The sequence below is a fragment of the Gymnoscopelus microlampas genome, assembly GCF_963454915.1.
Source record: "Gymnoscopelus microlampas genome assembly, chromosome: 2".
Lineage (NCBI taxonomy): Eukaryota > Metazoa > Chordata > Actinopteri > Myctophiformes > Myctophidae > Gymnoscopelus > Gymnoscopelus microlampas.
Window position 1 is genome coordinate 7,255,889 of NC_139939.1, and position 19,590 is coordinate 7,275,478.

Genomic DNA, 19,590 nt, shown 5'->3' on the forward strand with positions numbered 1-19,590 from the left:
ACAATAACGTTGCTGTCGGGCAAAACGTTGCTTTCTTACAAATATAAATTGTCAGAAAGACTACCCAACTATACCCCCAACCCCCACTGTGTGGAGGACCGTAGCAATTTAGGCAACAGATAAGTCTAGTCTAGTAAAAGGTTACATACTTCATATAGTAATTACAAATATGAATGATAATGATTCATAGATAAGCCCTAATAATTATGAGAGTTTAACCTGTTAAAAAAGCTTGTCAACAGAACCTACTGTAGCAAATTCACACGTTTGAGTGTTACTTGCATAATGTCCTATAATGTAAACCACACTTCACGCCCACATGTCTGAGAAATGTTTATATTTCCTTATTCTGCTGCATATTTTTTTAAAGTGCTTAGTTTGCTATTTTCGTGCCTTTCATACTCTGGTTTTAACAAGAAACATGGAGACTGCCATGCTCAGCTAAAATGTTTTCAGACTCATCAGGATGAGAAAACAAAGCGACCTAACCTACAGACATTGTATTGAATGAGAGCAGGGTGGAGATTCCTGTATGTTTCAGCAAGACCGATATTTAAATAAGAGAAGGGCAAATTCTCCTATGAAAGCAAACAGGCAGGTGCTCGAGCACTGGTTGGCTCCTACAGTACAGTATGTGTGCACCTGATGGAGGCACTGCACGCTACACCGGTTACAGGTTAAACTGCATGCTACACAGGGAGTCACTTGTTGCCAAAGAAATTTGTGCTGAATTGTCAGATGTCATGAAAGCTGTGAAGAAGCTGTGAAGAACACAATGCTCTACTTCACCATTCGGAGGTTCGATGTGTTTCACACGGAACAGTGTTGTCACGCATGTTGAAGTTATGTGTAGTCAGGAGTTTTTACTTCTCCAAAACTGCACAGAGCTGGCTGACAATTTCAATGACCATGTCTGGGTTGTGAGCTGAACAGAATTCTAAAGTTCTATGCAAGGCCACAATTGGCATTCACGTTTCTGTATGACAGAATGGAAAGCATTCTAAAACATAAGAATATACAGTATGGGGACCCTGCTTCATTTATTTATCAGGTAAGGGGTCCTTGGCCCGAAAAATGTTGTTGAAGACACCTGATCTACATAAAAGCGGAAACAAGTCATCCAGGCATGCAAACCTATCCATATATCCACTTTTTTGAGTTCTTGTTTCAACTCAAAACAAAACAAGGTGGCCTAGACCGTGGCGTCGCGGTCTAGGCACCCTGGTTGAAAATCCTTAATAGCAGTGTGCCGCGGGTTCGCGTCCCGTTCCCGTCGGCCTTTCCTGCATGTCTTCCCCCCATCTCTCTCCCCATTCTTCCTGTCAGACTACTTTCCCTGTCCCTCTTCAATGAAAAATAATAAAAAACTACCAAAAACAAATCATAAAAAAAAAAACAAGGTAATGGCGGCAGCAGGAGAAGAACACACTGAGTCTGGTCAGCAGCTGAATCAGCCTGTCGATTTGATGATTAGATATCAGAGTATATGTTTTCTGGGGTGCTGAGTTGATTTATGAGGTGACTGAAGCAATTCAAATTCAGTGTCATAGGTACAAGGTCAACATCAAGGTCGTTTGCATTCAAAATGTTTACACAATTGGCATATCTTGGCCTTGTCTTTTATGTTGACCTTGCCCTTAATAATACCTGTTTTGTAGCTAATAACCAATAAATTAGCTCAATTGTTTTAGTTTTTCAATTATCAAAATAATCACAAATGTTACATCTTAATCCATGAATATGACATTTAACATGGTATGAACTATTCAATCTCTTCCTCGTCAGAACTGTCCTGTTCAGGCAGTGAATCTTACTCAGGCACTTGGTTTGTACAGTTCTGGAGTTTGCAGAGGTCTAATACATCTCAACCCATTGCTGAGACCACTGTGGTCAGGAAGCTTGCATAGTCGTGCACATTTACAAGCCAACAACTAAAGGACTACATCTGGTGCAGGGGCTGTGCGCATCCAATGAATAGGCTCTATGCACAGCAGCCATATTGTAAGACATTCACAGGTGTTACCAATGATACTAATGAAGGCTCTGTTCCATTCTGGTCAGACAGAGTCAGGGTGCTGATATTGTGCATGTTGGCTCACTGGAAACACTCCCAAATGGCCCTTTACGGGTGTGTAACTCTGAGAGTGTACAAATGTACACTCTCAGAATTATGGGGGTCGTGGAAATCTGAAATTCAAAAATCTGAGAACTACTGTGCTACACTAAATGGAACAGAGCCTTCATTAGTATCACTGGTAACACCTGTGAAGGAAGCGATAATATGGCTGATGTGAATAGAGCCTATTGCTAACTGTCGACCAACCATCAGCAGTTGTCCATCCACTCTGTATGGTGATCTAGTGCAGATGGGTGAGTCTGCAGAGAGCATCTCCGTATTTTAGTCTGGTAATTGGCACGGAGGGCATGGACAAATAGACATTCTCTACATGGTGGGAGTTGACTGGAATCAGCCTCTCCCCTCCTGGTACAGAATATCTGGTAGTGGATCTTGTGCACGTCACCGGAGGTCCAGACAGGTACGTCTGTCCAAGTTGTTTGAATGTCTCCTGAAATTCAGGTTTTTTCTTCAATAACCTCATTGCATTCAGTTTTACAGACAGACAGTCAGACAGACAGTGACAGGACTAAAGGAGTTCGTGTCTGATCTTGTGTCAGCTTCCCTTTTTCTCTTCCAGAGACAGATGAGCGGACAGATACAGCTGTTGAACACGTGCAACACTGTGCAGACTGGCAAACCATACGAAAAGAAACTGTTGCCTGTGACTTGAACAGCCGAGAGCAACAATACAGGAGCCCAGCAAATGAAATGGCTGATGGTCACAGGCCATAAAACTGGAGTCTCTGGTCTACTGCTTTTGATGACGCGGCTTATCCAAATAATAATGATGGGAAACACAAGCCCAATAAGGAAGCGGGACACCATCACGGCTTTCTTCACAGCCAGTGGAGATGGGATTTTCTGTTTGATGAAATCGTAATTCTCGATACAAACAGTTCCATTCGTCAGGTCGTTCTTCTGCAGCTCCATGGACAGTAAGGAAGGCACGGCTAAAACAACTCCCAGGAACCAGCTGAGAAGGACCGTACTGCCGGACACATCGGGGAGGCATTTCTTAGGGACACACCAGCGCACGTTCCAGAGGGTTATGATGAGTGTGGTGGAGAACATGTTGACAAACGTGACGTAGGAGCCCAGCTTGCACATATAGCTTCCAAACTCCCAGGAGAAGGAATTGAGAGCGCTGATCAGATACAGAGGAAGGAAGAGGCAGCGGATGAGATGTGTGATCGCCAAGCCGAGGATCTGTGTCCATCGGGCCAGTTTCGGCTTGTATTTGAAAAGGGCCACGATCACAGCCAGGTTGAGCGGCAGCCCGAGTAGAGCGAAAGAGTACGCCGACACGTACAGGAGTCTGAGCAACTTGGTCAGTAGATCATTTGATTTGATCGCTTGATTTGGAGGATCGATGGTCTCCTCCACACTCCAAGTGATCTCAGGAGGATTGGTATAGTCATAATCTATAGAAGAGTAGTTGTCCGCCGTGTAATCCATGACCTTGAGAAAGGAAGAACATATATATTTTATATTGGTGCTACACATTTATGGACTCATACAAAGCCACAATTCACTGTCACATGTAAAAGAATATATATATGTTATTCATGACAGGAATATAACTTTACAAGGAAAGAAGTTCATTCAGAAATGGAAACACACTGGCCACTAGTGATGAGCGGGCCGACCCGTAACCCGCGGGTCGACCCGTAACCCGCGGGTCAACCCGCGGCGTGGGTGGGTCGAGTCAGGATTTCAGAGGCAATTATGCGGGCTGCGGGTGAGCGGGTCAGCCGCTCTCACACGCAAAAAAAAATAAAATCACATGCTCTTGTTTTGTCTTTATTCCTAATAAGAATAAGAATAATAACAATAAAACAATTTGAATACACTTGGAGTGTATACTTGAAGATTATTTTCCTTCATGATTTTACCGACATTTGTTTTTTACCGCGGCTCGCGGGGCGGGTTGAGCCATAGATTTATATATGGGTTCGCGGGGCGGGTTGAGGCGGGTTGGGTTCCATGGCGGGGCGGGGCGGGTCATGAAAAAACTCGACCCGCACATCACTACTGGCCACTGTGGCCAGGAGTTCAGAGGCACTATATCAGAAGAAAAACAAGTGTGTTGTATATCTGCTATTCGTGAAATAGAGCAACCTAAAACTAAATAAAATCAGTGGGTCTCTTCCTGGTGTTATGCCTGTGTGTCTTTTACGCTATTGCTATTATTACAATAATTATAACCACATTATCCATTTTTACATTGGCCATAAACAAATTGCAGATGTACAAGTGTGCAGCGTGTCATGAAGTGAAGAAAGCTTTGTAGATTAACCAATTAAGCCCTATTTTATACTTCCATTTGATAACAGCTGATCTGCATGCTCACGACGCATCACGATGCAACATGTTAGAACAGATATAAATGTTTTTTACTTTTTTTTTTTTTTTTTTTACTTACTTTGGTACTATAGTATGTAAATATATTGTTATGTCAATACTTAGGCCTATGTAGGTCTACTTTTACTCATTGACATTGAATACAGGCATTTTATGCGTAAGTATTTATGTGTTATTATGGTATTGCTACTTTTACTTAGAAAAAACATCTGAGTACTTCCTCCACTCTGCATGAAACAGACTTTAGTGCAAACAGCAGGGTGCTGGACATTATAGTTTTCTTTAAACTATAATGTTTTAGCCACACACATTGTACATGAGCAGTTGTTGTTCTTACCTTGGCTGTGTTTTCTAGCAGAATAAATGACAACTGTAAAGGTCCAGAGAGGAGAAATGCAGCTCATGTGCAGACTCCCAGTCAGCTCATGTACTTCTGTGAAGACGCTGTATCTAAACAACACTTACAGGAAGGAGGGACTTGGATTTCCTCCGATTAGAGAGTGATGCATAGAGTGGTTCTCAAACATTCTCATTATCACCTTTATTTAAACCTTGAGTACAGTTGAGGGGCAAGCCCTCATTTTCAATGTAGCCGAGGTTACAATAATAGACACAGTCCAAATCCATTACAGAAGGAATGTTAACCAGAGTACAATTACAAAATAAAATAACTTAAACAGTACCTAAAACAAATCAACAAAATTAATGAATTAAAAAATGTAGATAAGAGGTTTTTGTCCGACAGCAACGATATGAGGTGTGGTCAGATAATGAGGATTAAAGTCAATGGTAGGCTATGCGAGTGACCTCAGTGACAACTGATGCAAGTAAAAAAATAAAATTATTATTTACATCCATTTCCCCAGTTTCTTAACTTCTAATCCTTACATATAGTATAGGTATAAGGCTGAAGTGGTTAATGTATGTTTTGTAATAATAATCAACAACATCAAGTAACTACTAACTAGTCACTTAAGTTTTCCAATAATTGAAGTGGAGTAAAAGTACAATATTTGCCTCTGAGATGTAGTGGAGTACAAGTATTGAAAAATGGAAATACGCTGAAGTAAAAGTACCTCAAAATTGTACTCAAGTACAGTACCTGAGTAAATATATTTAGTTACTTTCCACCACTGGATTTTTTAATATTGTATAAATAAACTGAGTGAATGCTGGAGTTATTGACGATTTCCACTTGTATGTATTCATTGTGTCCACATGAGGGCAACAAAGACTGTTTAATAAAAACAGATCAACAGAGTCAGATCTTTGCAAGTGCTGTTGACTTTCACACTATTACATTTATCACACTCACTGTATTAGTTCAATTCAATGGATTTAGATGAACGTTGTGTTTTTGCCCCTAGCTGTCTGTCTGTCAGTCAGTCAGTCACTATGAGAATTATTCCCCCTAGATGGTAAATTTGGGGTCCTAGCTTACTGACTACATGAACTGGGGGTGGAACCTGCATAGTCCTATTCGATTTGTCCCACTTACTGTAGTTCAAAAAAATAATGAATGAATTAGTGATTCTGCAAGCCATAGAGGTGCTTTGCATGAACTCTTGTGAAAAAAGCACCTGCTGCAAAGGTGATATTCATGTATGTAATGGTAAAATAAATGGAGAGGACTCGTCGCCCAATGTTCCAATAGGAACGGGAGGAACTAAGTCTAAGTAAGTAATGGTAAAATAAAAGTTATCCTATGCATTACACACACACACACACACACACACACACACACACACACACACACAATTTTGTTAATTGAATTCCATAATACATTTCCTTAGAAGCTGTGTATGTAAACATGGTATTAAATCTTTAGGTTATTTACATGCATATCACAATAACGTTGATGTCGGGCAAAACGTTGCTTTCTTGCAAATATAAATTGTCAAAAAGACTACCTATACTGCTATACCCCCAACCCCCAGTGCGTGGAGGACCGTAGCAATTTAGGCAACAGTGAGATAAGTTAAACAATATAGGCCCAGTCTAGTAAAAGTGTACATACTTCATATAGTAATTACAAATATGAATGATAATGATTCTTATTACACGGCTTGGTTGAATGCTCGATTCTGATTGGTCAGTCATCGGTCATTATTTCTGGATAATGACCGATGAGCTCTATAACGGACCGCTGTGAAATCAGAGACTCAGAACACCTGCTCATGTCAACCTGTGCTGCTTGGTTATATGCTTTATCCAACATGACAGCCATGTAAACAAACAAACAATGTCATTTACAACTAAACGTTGCTCTCAAGAATGTTTTTGAAAACATTTGAAGTGAGAAATAGACGATGCAATAACCGAGAAGTCATTCTATTTGATCCACTGCGCTTCCTTGTTTATCGTGGCATAACAACGGGGGAATACCAAAACGCTCGCCCCAAAACACAGTCGCCCCGGGGCAAATCCGGCGGTATTACAGGCAAATCGGCAGTAAATAGAATGGGGGGCGAGTGTGTTTTGGGGTGAGTTTTTTTCCATTTCGTCATTTGTTTTTGCGAGGCGAACTTGTCCGCCCAGCCCATTAACCACTTCGGCTGCGCCTCGGTGGTTAATCGCCCTGTCGGGCTTTAAATTTCAATAATGACTACCTCCCCATGCATTATCCCTTGCATAGATAAGCCCTAATAATTGTGAGTGTTTAACCTGTTAAAAAAGCCTGTCAACAGAACCTACTGTAGCAAATTCACACTTTTGAGTGTTACTTGCATAATGTCCTATAATGTAAAAACCACACTTCACACCCACATGTCTGAGAAATGTTTATATTTCCTTCTTCTGCTGTGTATTTATAAAAGTGTGCTGACAACATAATTTGCTATTTCCGTGCCTTTGCTATTTTCGTGCCTTTCAAACATGGAGACTGCCATGCTCAACTAAAACGTGTTCAGACTTATCGGGATGAGAAAACAAGTGACCTAACCTACAGACATTGTATTGAATGAGAGCAGGGTGGAGAGCAACTGTGGTTCAGCATGACCGATATTTAAATAAGAGAAGGGCAATTTCTCCTATGAAAGCAAACAGGCATGGGTGCTCGAGCACTGGTTGGCTCCTAGTATGTGTGCACCTGATGGAGGCACTGCATGCTACACAAGTTAAAATGCATGCTACACAGGTCACAGGTTAAAGTGCACGCTCACACAGAGTCACTCGTTGCCAAGGAAATTAGTGCTGTATTGTCCGATGTCATGAAAGCTGTGAAGAACACACTTCTCTACGTCACCATTCGGAGGTTCGATGGGTTTCACACGGAACAGTGTTGTCACGCATGTTGAAGTTATGTGTCTAGTCAGGAGTTTTTACTTCTCCAAAACTGCACAGAGCTGGCTGACAATGATGATGTCTGGGTTGTGAGCTGAACAGATTTTTTTTTAAAAGCCACAATGCGGCCACATTGAGAATAAGATAAGAATATAGCCTACAGTATGGGGACCCTGCTTTATCTGTCAGCTAAAGGTTCCTTGGCCCGAAAAACATTGCTGAAGACCCCTGATCTACATAAAAGCGGATATATGTCATCCAGGTTCGCAAACCTTTCCATATATCCACCACTTTTTTTTGTTCTTGTTTCAACTCAAAACAAAACAAAACACGGTAATGGCGGCAGCACACACTGAGTAGGAGGAGCTGAATCAGCCTGACAAACCTCCAAGAACACCCCATGGCCATATAGTCCATGGGGTCCATGAAAAAACGCACACACTCGACATAAAAAACATACATTTTCAAATGCTTACTGTGTTTACCAAAGACAAGACTTACAAGGTTCCTATAACTTCATTGTGAAAACATTACAGCAATGCATTGATATATACAATAAATGTACTTCTACTTTTACTTTTACTTGTACTTGCACTTAAGTATTTTTAAAAGCATGTACTTTTGAATACTTAAGTATATTTAAAAGCAATACATTTTGTGATTTTACTCAAGTAACATTTTGACTGATGAGCTATTTGTACTATACTTGTAGTGGATTAAATATGACCATTAGTATCTGTACTTTTACTCGAGTGGCATGACCGCCGCCTGTCATCAGGTCGGCTTTGGACTTTTGCTTTCCTCACAGACCTACAGTACCTGTGGATTATACCAGTAAAAGCACCTTTTGTAGACCATGTGGTTGAACTTGACACTCACTGACACTTATGCCTTTCGCCTTAATCTCATACACAAAGCACTGATACCCTTCTTGCACCCTAATGTCTATGTTATGCACAGTATATACCAGCTGCTGTTTTCACCTACTGTTTTACTCCTGTAAACCTGTGATTATTTATTTATTATTATAATGTAAATACAAAAACATGTCTATCCTACAAATTCATAATCTAATCTTTTTAGAATGTATTCTAATTTTGCTGAATCATTAAGTGTCGGGATGACATGCTCATATATTGTATAATTATGTATACAATTGTGTTTCATAGCCATACATGTTGTTGTACATCAATACTAAGCTATTAAAAATAATAGACAGATTAATATATTCATGCTTTTATTTTAAACATACATGTACAAGGTACAGTGAGTAGGGTGGCAGTAATGCCATTTATAAACAAAACTTATTAACTGAGTACAACAATCTGTCAATTGCACAATAATCATGTATACAAGCTATTCAAAATGGACAGAATCATGATTTATTTAATACATAAATGTGGAAAATGTTTTAAAAAATATATGCAGACTTAATGAACATTTTTGAAGACAAATAAAATGGGGGGTTAGGTTCAAATTCATATTAATTTGAGGGTCCATGACATAAACATAATTGAGAACCACTGGTTAAAACAAGAAATGACATAGTCATAATATAGCAGGTTGCGGCAGGCTTTTTTTGCCCCAATCTGCAGCACAAAATGTAAAAGTTGTCTTTCAAATAAAATCTCAGCCATTCCAAGAGAGAGAGAGAGAGAGAGAGAGAGAGAGAGAGAGAGAGAGAGAGAGAGAGAGAGAGAGAGAGAGAGAGAGAGAGAGAGAGAGAGAGAGAGAGAGAGAGGCGCCTAGAGCAGCCTTAACATTCCATTCAATCAGGTCTTTTGTTTGCACAGCTGAGACCACTAATGGCCCTCGGCTCGCTGCAGGGGGTGGGTTGGGGCGCCCGTTCAGAGGACAGCCAATGAGGCAAATGTGTCGAATGCAAATCTGTAATGTGTCGACTACTGGTATGCCTCTTCTTAGAGCAGGTTTACAACCTGCTAATAATTTTGAAATTGTGAAGCAAGTCCAAATAATCAACTACACGTTAGAAAAAAAGCCCCCAAAACTGCAACCTGCAATGGACACATCAAAAAGCAACACAGCAGAAAACAATGTGTGATATGTCTTCTTTTATTTTCCAGAAGCAATTACTTTACAAAGGTCTCAGTCATTCAGAAATATATTTTGTTCATGAGCTGATCTATTGGGCTTTCATTAACTCCAATGCATACCATCAAACTCAAGGCTGCAGTCTGGCTCCCTGGTGCGACGAATCTGCCGCCTGGAATTGTATGATAGCGAAAATGACGTAGATGGCCCTACCGTCTTTCCATATACCTTGTCCAAACCCCGGTTTCCAGTGAGCATGGGGCCAGTTAATGCCCCCCCCCCAGAGTAAAATGCAAAAGTGAAAAAACAGCAGAGGGGTTCCCAGATTGGATATGGAATTACATTTGTGTAAATCAAGTCAAAATATAGCCTATATATTTTCTTAATTATAATGTAGAAACAAACACATTTTTAGAACAAAATGCCTAAAATCATGAATGCAGTGTCCGATTGCCGTGCAAGGCCTAGGAAGAAATGGCACTCTTTTCACATTGGCCTATTATAGTGCCACCAGGAGGCCAAAATAACCTGACCTGGTGGAGACCTGTGCTCCGAGGAGCACTTTTTCTAGTTTTCAAATTTTTGTATCCAATCTGCAACACATTACATCATGACTTGTTGAGAGCTTGTAGATCTGGTATTTTCAAACCATTTCAGAAATTGTTTTAATTGTTTATTTATTTACTTAGCCTATAATGACGTGCCCAAAATGGGGCTGCCAAGTGTTAAAGAGGTTACCTATTCTGAAGAAACCCTTAAGACTGCCAGGTGGCTAAGACAGGCATTAAATGTGGCATGGTGGAAGTCTATTCCATATTTGGGATTTCAATAATTGGGTCTTATCAGTACAGTTAGTGCTTCCATCGCACATTACATGAGCAAAGGGCCATTTAGGTGCAGAGGTGAGTGGGTGTGTGTCATATGGTTATTATAGAGATTTTCAGAGAACAGTGTTACTTGAGGTTAGGAGGAGATCAAGTTCTACCAGTTCTACCTTACCAAACTGGTATGGAGCTTGGAGGAAAGATGAGAGTCGGCTCAGTAGGTGTTTTGTATAAAGTTGGACCGCGACGGAGGTGCGCCGTCTCAAGCGAACTTGAGCCACGAGAGGCACGAGCGAGCAAACTTTGCGAAGTTCTCTTGAGCCGACTCAGAAAAAGAATCGTAAATCATGTTTTGGGGTGATCGTTTGTCTTTCTTTTTTTAGGACAATGGATTCATAGAGTGTATGTGGTGTGGTCAGACAAGGAAATCATCAAAGTCAACAGCATGCGAGGGACCACAGTGAAAAAATGGGTCAGGAAAAGAGCAAAAACAGAAGGCATGTCATCTGTTCAGATTAGGGGTCATCACCATGCAAGCTTGTGCTGGACATTTCCATCAATATTTTATTTTTGCCACGGTCATGCAAAACGAGTAATCAGTAATATTACCAGAATCACATAGGCCTAGCCCTAAATATATAGTCATGGTGCCATAGTGTCTCTATTCCACAGCGCTACACAAAACGGCCACTTATCAAATAAATACAGTTTTAATTATTTGGGGGGAAAAGCCGATCTACAAGCTCACAACACATCACAGCATGTCGTGAGCTTGTAGATCAGCAATTTCTTTTTCTTTTTAGCCTATAGGCCTAATGACATGCCCACAATTGAAAATTGGGATGTCAGGGTTAAAGTGGTTAGCTACACTTTCGCAAACCTGGAGACTGGGAATTGGCATTAAATGTGGCATGGTCCAAGTATATTCTCTGTTTGGGATTTCAATAATTGGGTCTTATCAGTACGATGAATGGTAGCCTAATGCAGGTGTAAGACCATTGTGTTTGCATTGTGTTACAGGTATAATGCATAGTTTTCTATTTATTTCGGGGGTTTTGGGGGGTTTGACCCCCAAAAATGTTTTCGGCCATGTGGCTTTGCCGCGCGCCCAGGATAGGTTTCCCTTATTTTAATCTGTGGGTGCATTCTATTTCTCACATCAGTCCATCTGAGAATATGTAGGGAGTCCATATTTTATCATACAGTAAATGTTCAACTTTCCCTTAATTTTGTAATGCAAGTAATCTAGAGGTATATAACTTGATATTTATGTCTTCCATTGGGCCAGTGTTGGGGGGGAAGGGGCTTTCCAATTTACATTTGTTGGCAGCGATGGATGCAAGATTGCTCAATTTTCTTTGATAACTGTCACCATGTTTGAAATTACCGATCAGACAGAGACGAGGGGAGGGTATCAGTCTAAGGTCAAGACAAGATGACATAAAGGAACATATATCCTCCCAAAACGGGACAAGTCTATGGCAGAACCATAACGTATGTAAGAAGACCCTTTTTTTTCCACACACAAAAAGAGATTATCTGGGTGCATGCATAGCGTTCAATTTCACTGGAGTATCCCTTCCAATGTGTTAGGGTCATTTTGCATTGTGTATGTCCACAGACAGACAGACAGACAGACAGACAGAGGCACGCACGCATGCACGCACGCACGCACGCACGCACGCACGCACGCACGCACACACACACACACACACACACACACACACCCCCCCCCCCCCCCCCCCCCCCCCCCCCCCACACACACACACACACACACACACTACTAAAGGCAGTCCATATTCGTGTTAGCTTCCCTCTTTCCCTTCCAGAGACAGATGAGTGGACAGATACAGCTGTTGAACACAAGCAACACTGTGCAGACTGGCAAACCATACGAAAAGACACTGTTGCCTGTGACTTGAACAACCGAGAGCAACAACACAGGAGTCCAGCAAATGAAATGGCTGATGGTCACAGGCCATAAAACTAGTGACTCTGTAGTCTCTCTTCTACTGCTTTTGATGACGCGGCTTATCCAAATAATAATGATGGGAAACACAAGTCCAATTAAGAAGCGGGAAACCATCACAGCTGTCATTCTCTTCACAGCCAATGGAGACGGGCTTTTCTGTTTGATGAAATCGTAATTATCGATACAAACGGTTCCGTTCGTCCCGTCGTTCTTCTGCAGCTCCCTGGACAGTAAGGAAGGCACGGCTAAAACAGCTCCCAGGAACCAGCTGAGAAGGACCGTACTGCCGGACACATCGGGGAGGCATTTCTTAGGGACACACCAGCGCACGTTCCAGAGGGTTATGATGAGCGTGGTGGAGAACATGTTGACAAACGTGACGTAGGAGCCCAGCTTGCACATGGAGCTTCCAAAGTCCCAGGAGAAGGAATTGAGAGCGCTGATCAGATACAGAGGAAGGAAGAGGCAGTGGATGAGATGTGTGATCGCCAAGCCGAGGATCTGTGTCCATCGGGCCAGTTTCGGCTTGTATTTGAAAAGGGCCACGATCACAGCCAGGTTGAGCAGCAGCCCGAGTAGAGCGAAAGAGTACGCCGACACGTACAGGAGTCTGAGCGACCTGACCAGTTGATCATCAGTAGGTTTGATCACTTGATTTGGATGATCCTCCAAGCTCCAATCAGTAGGAAGGGTATAGTCATAATCTATATTAGGGTAGTTGTAATCCATGACCTTGAGAAAGGAAGAACAGATATATTTTACATTGGTGCTACAAATGTATGGACTCACAATCTCACTGTCACATGTAAACAAATATATATACTGGTCAAACCGATGTTATTCATGACAGGAATATAACTTCACAACGAAAAAAGTTAATTCAGAAATGGAAACACACGTGGAGCCCAAAAATATATTTTAAAAAAAGAAAGAAATGGAAACACACTGGCCACTGTGGCCAGGAGTTCAGAGGTACTATATCAGAAGAAAAACAAGTGGGTGTTGTAGATCTGCTATTCGTGAAATAGAACAACCTAAAACTAAATATTTTTTTTGAAAATGCCTTTAAGAACATGAATGTAAGGTTGACAAAAATACATACAGTATATAGGCTACAGAGCGTGGATTGAGATGCAATCGGCGTGCTGATTTAAAATCGGATTAATCTTCAAAAAGAAAAAGAAACAAATATCCATAAAAGAAGTGAAGTTGAGGTTAAATGTGAGCTCTAGGAGTAGGAGGTGGCCGTTGCCATCGCCTGCGTCCCCAAATGACATCCCTGAAGGAGTTGTCATTTCCTCTTAACAGTTTGCAAAAACAAGAGAGGGTGGCACAAATGTATACAAAATAATTCTAAAAGGATAACCCAGACAAGCCCTCAGCGCTGGTTTCCATTAAGGTCCTGTGTATTCAATTCATCGAGACATTTAAAGACAAACAATAATATACAATAATATGCACAAAAAAAAACATTATATATATATACATATATATATATATATATATGTATATATATATATATATATATATATATATATATATATATATATATATATATATATATGTACAGTAAACAGTTGCGGGGTAATTTCCGGTGTTAAGCTTAGACTTATTATTTTTTACAGGGGCCAGTTACAATTTGCAGCCACCTGTAGGTGCTCTTTTAGAGTGGTTTTGAAGGAGCGTAAGGAGTCACACTTTTTTACGTTCACACCTGTTGGTAGAGCATTCCACATTGTAGCAGGAGTGGCAGCATAGCAGCAGAACGCATTTGACCTAATTTTTGTGCCGAAACTGGTCTCAGTGAGATCAGTGGCTATTTTTTTTTTGTTCTTTATTTACCCAGGGTAGTTGCTGAGCACAAGTGCTCATTTTCAGCAACGCCCTGCACATAGAAACACACATTAAAACCTGGGAGCTGACTAGTACAACCACAGTCTTATGCTGTTGGCCACTAAGCAGCTCCACTGGAGCAATTGGGGTTCAGTGCCTTGCTCAAGGGCACTTCAGCGGTGTTGGGGAAGTGGTGACCATTCACTTCCCCACCCACATTTTTTCCTGACGGTCCGGGGATTCGAACCGCCAACATTCCGGCAACGAGGGCGCTCCTCTAACCTTTAGGCCACCACTGCCCAAAGAGGTATTGAAGTAGTCTGAGGTACATGGGTATCCTTGTATTCTCGCCTATCTTGAAGACCAGGCCCATTGCAAGTTAAATCTGTCCTCTACCTTGAGCCATCCCACCCTAGCATAATGAGCAGGGATTAGGTGAGTTCTGGGTGTAAACCTTAAACCCAGAACTCACCTAACCTAACTCAACAAAGCCTTTGAGGTGCTAACGTACCACGAGTTGCATGCATAGTCGAAATGACATTGGGTGAGAGAGAGAGAGAGAGAGACTGATGCAACATGTTAGATCAGATATAAATGGTTTTACTTTGGTACTATGCAAATATATATTTTATGACAATACTTAGGCCTATGTCGGTCGAATTTTACTCATTGACATGGGTAAAGGTTTTGAAAGCAGGCATTTTACGTGTAAGTATGTATTATGGTATTGCTACTTTTACTTCCTCCACTCTGCATTAAACAGACTTTCATTCAAACAGCAGGGTGGTGGACTTTATAGATTCCTTTAAAACTATGTAAAACGAAAAACAAGTTACTTTTTTCACTGCGCACGCACAACCCTACTGTTTGTATGTACATAAATGCATTTTGAAATTGTTTTGTATTGTATTGTTTGTTTCTGTATGCATGTAAAAAGAAAAAGGCATGAGTACTGTATACGTTCTTGCCACAACTGCCCTACTATTACATATCAATATCATATTACATAAATATATATATATTTAAAAAAAACTGTTATTCACTTATAGGGATTAGCCACACACATTTTACATGAGCGGTTGTTGTTCTTACCTTGGCTGTGTTTTCCAGCAGAATAAATGACAACTGTAAAGGTCCAGAGAGGAGAAATGCAGCTCATGTGCAGACTGCCAGTCAGCTCATGCACTTCTGTGAAGACGCTGTATCCAAACAACAGTTACAGGAAGAAGGGACTTTTGGATTTCCTCCAATTATTAGAGAGTGATTCATACACTCATACATTCATACAGTGGGGCAAGTCCCACTGTATGAATCACTAGTAGCCTACAGTTGAGGTACAGGCAAGCCCTCATTTTCGATGTACCCGAGGTTACAATTATAGACACAGTCCCAATCCATTACAGATTGACAAGGAATGTGAATCAGAGTACTAAAATAACTTAAACAGTACCTAAAACAAGTCGCCTAAAACAAAATTAATGAATTAAAATACGGAGATAAGAGGTTTTTGCCCGTCGGCAACGATATGAGGTGTGGTCAGATAATGAGGATTAAGGTCAATGGTAGGCTATGCGAGTGACCTCAGTGACAACTGATGCAGGAGGGCTGCTAGCTGTCGGAGTGAGATTTGTTGGTGTATGCTGCAAACCTGTGTATATGTTACAGGTAGATTGGCATTCCAGGTAGATTGGAAAAGAAGCGCTTTTTTTCACCGATTCTGTAGAAGCCAGAGGGCAATGCAAGCCAGACATGAGTCCCACACCACACACGCACGCATGCACACGCAAACGAGCACGCACACGCGCATGCGCGCACATGCACGCGCGCGCACACACACCCTGCTTTCTTGCAAATATAAATTGTCAAAAAGACTACCTACTACTATACCCCCAACCCCCGGGAGGCATGCGTTAATCCGACAGACCTTTTCTCCGACTATGTGGCATCCGCGTGCGGTTACGGTTAGGGTGCGGGTTTGGTTCAGGTTTAGTATTGGAAACGTCGGAGCGCTGCGCTGTCGGAGGAATGCGCTGTCGGACTAACGTACTGCACCCCAACCCCCACTGTGGGGGATGTGGAGGGGGTGCAATACGTTAGTCCGACAGCGCATTCCTCCGACAGCGCAGTGCTCCGATATTAAACAGTAAACCCGAACCAAACCCGCACCCTAACCCTAACCGCACGCGGATGCCACATAGTCGGAGAAAAGGTTTGTCGGATTAACGCATGCCTCCCATGTGGAGGACCGTAGCAATTTAGGCAACAGATAAGTTAAACAATATAGGCCCAGTCTAGTAAAAGGGTACTTCATATAGTAATTACAAATATGAATGATAATGATTCATAGATAAGCCCTAATAATTGTGAGAGTTTAACCTGTTAAAAAGCTTGTCAACAGAACGTAGCAAATTCACACTTTTGAGTGTTACTTGCATAATGTTGTCCTATAACGTAAACCACACTTCACACCCACATGTGTGGGAAATGTTTATATTTCCTTCTTCTGCTGCATATTTATAAAAGTGTGCTGACAACATAATTTGCTATTTCCGTGCCTTTCGAACATGGAAACTGCCATGCTCTACTAAGCTGTTTTCAGACTTATCGGTAGGAGAAAACACAGTGACCTAACCTACAGACATTGTATTGAATGAGAGCAGGGGGGAGAGCAACTGTGGTTCAGCATGACCGATATTTAAATAAGAGAAGGGTAATTTCTCCTATGAAATCAAACAGGCAGATGCTCGAGCACTGGTTGGCTCCTATGTGTGCACCTGATGGAGGCACTGCATGCCACACAGGTCACAGGTTAAAGTGCACGCTACACACAGAGTCACTCGTTGCCAAGGAAATTAGTGCTGTAATTGTCCGATGTCATGAAAGCTGTGAAGAACACACTTCTCTACGTCACCATTCGGAGATTCGATGGGTTTCACACGGAACAGTGTTGTCACGCATGTTGAAGTTATGTATCTAGTCAGGAGTTTTTACTTCTCCAAAACTTCACAGAGCTGGCTGACAATTCCAATGACGATGTCTGGGTTGTGAGCTGAACAGAATAAAAAAAAAAAGCCACAATGCGGCCACAATGAGAATAAGATAAGAATATACAGTATGGGGACCCTGCTTTATCTGTCAGCAAAAGGTTCCTTGGCCCGAAAAACATTGTTGAAGACCCCTGATCTACATAAAAGCGGATATACGTCATCCAGGCACACAAACCTTTCCATATATCCACCACTTTTTTTTAGTTCTTGTTTCAACTCAAAACAAAACAAAACAAAACACGGTAATGGCGGCAGCGTCTGATCAGGAGCTGAATCAGCCTGACAAACCTCCAAGAACACCCCATGGCCATAGTCCATGGGGTCCATGAAAAAACGCGCACACAATATAAAAAACATACATTTTCAAATGCTTACTGTGTTTACCGAAGACAAACTACATCGCTTACAAGGTTCCTATAACTTCATTGTGAAAACATCACAGCAATGCATATATAAAATAAATGTACTTCTCTCTCTACTTTTACTTTTACTTGTACTTGCACTTAAGTATTTTTAAAAGCATGCACTTTTGAATACTTAAGTATATTTAAAAGCAATACATTTTGTGATTTTACTCGAGTAACATTTTGACTGATGAGCTATTTGTACTATACTTGTAGTGGATTAAATATGACCATTATCTGTACTTTTACTCAAGTGGCATGACCGCCGCCTGTCGTCAGGTCGGCTTTGGACTTTTGCTTTCCTCACAGACCTACAGTACCTGTGGATTATACCAGTAAAAGCACCTTTTGTGGACCATGTGGTTGAACTTGACACTCACTGACACTTATGCCTTACGCCTTAAAGGGGAAATCCACCCATTTTCAATATTTAACTATGTCATTAATATAGCATAAAGGAGTTGTGTGGAAATAAGAAAAAAGTTCCCCCCTTTCTGTGTTGCCTTGAACTGGAGGATTGATTGTGGGTTTAACATTGCAAATTACAACATGATGAGTCATCACGTTGTAATTTGCAATGTTAAACCCACAATCAATCCTCCAGTTCAAGGCAACACAGAAAGGGGGGAACTTTTTTCTTATTTCCACACAACTCCTTTATGCTATATTAATGACATAGTTAAATATTGAAAATGGGTGGATTTCCCCTTTAATGTCATGCACAAAGCACTGATACTCTTCTTGCACTCTAATGTCTATGTTATGCGCAGTATATACCAGCTGCTATGCTCATGCTCGTTATTTCTAATACCTCATGTACATAATGTTCGGATGGATATGCTATGTGTAAATATTGTTGCGACCCCGCAAAAGACCCGGCCGTACCTTGCTCCTCCAAGGGAGCTAGCTCTCTCAGCGTTGCTTGTTTACCTGCCAGTTTGCCAAGCTGGAGACCGGGGTTTGATCCCAACTCGGGTCACGAAACATTACAGTATGTAATGTACGACCTTGTTGTCTTTATTTGGTTGCCCCCTTGCCCCCCACCCTCTTTCTTTTCGTTATCTTTCTGGAAACAATGAAAAATGATGGAGCTTGCAAAAAAAACGAATTTCACCTACTGTTTTACTCCTGTAAACCTGTGATTATTTATGTATTATTATAATGTGCATACAAAAATATGTCTATCCTACAAATTCACAATCTAATATTTTTAGAATGTATTCTAATTTTGCTGACTCATTAAGTTTCGGGATGACGTGCTCATATATTGTATAATTATGTATACAATTTTGTTTCATAGCCATACATGTTGTTGTGCATCAATACTAAGCTATTAAAAATAATAGACAGATTAATATATTCATGCTTTTATTTTAAATATACATGTACAAGGTACAGTGAGTAGGGTGGCAGTAATGCCATTTATAAACATAACTTATTAACTGAGTACAACAATCTGTCAATTGCACAATAATCATGCATACAAGCTATTCAAAATGGACATAATCATGATTTATTTAATACATAAATGTGGAAAATGCTTTAAAAAATATATGCAGACAAATGAACATTTTTGAAGACAAATAAAATGGGGGGTTAGGTTCAAATTCATATTAATTTGAGGGTCCATGACATAAACATAATTGAGAACCACTGGTTAAAATAATTTAAAAAATTGTGAAGCAAGTCCAAATAA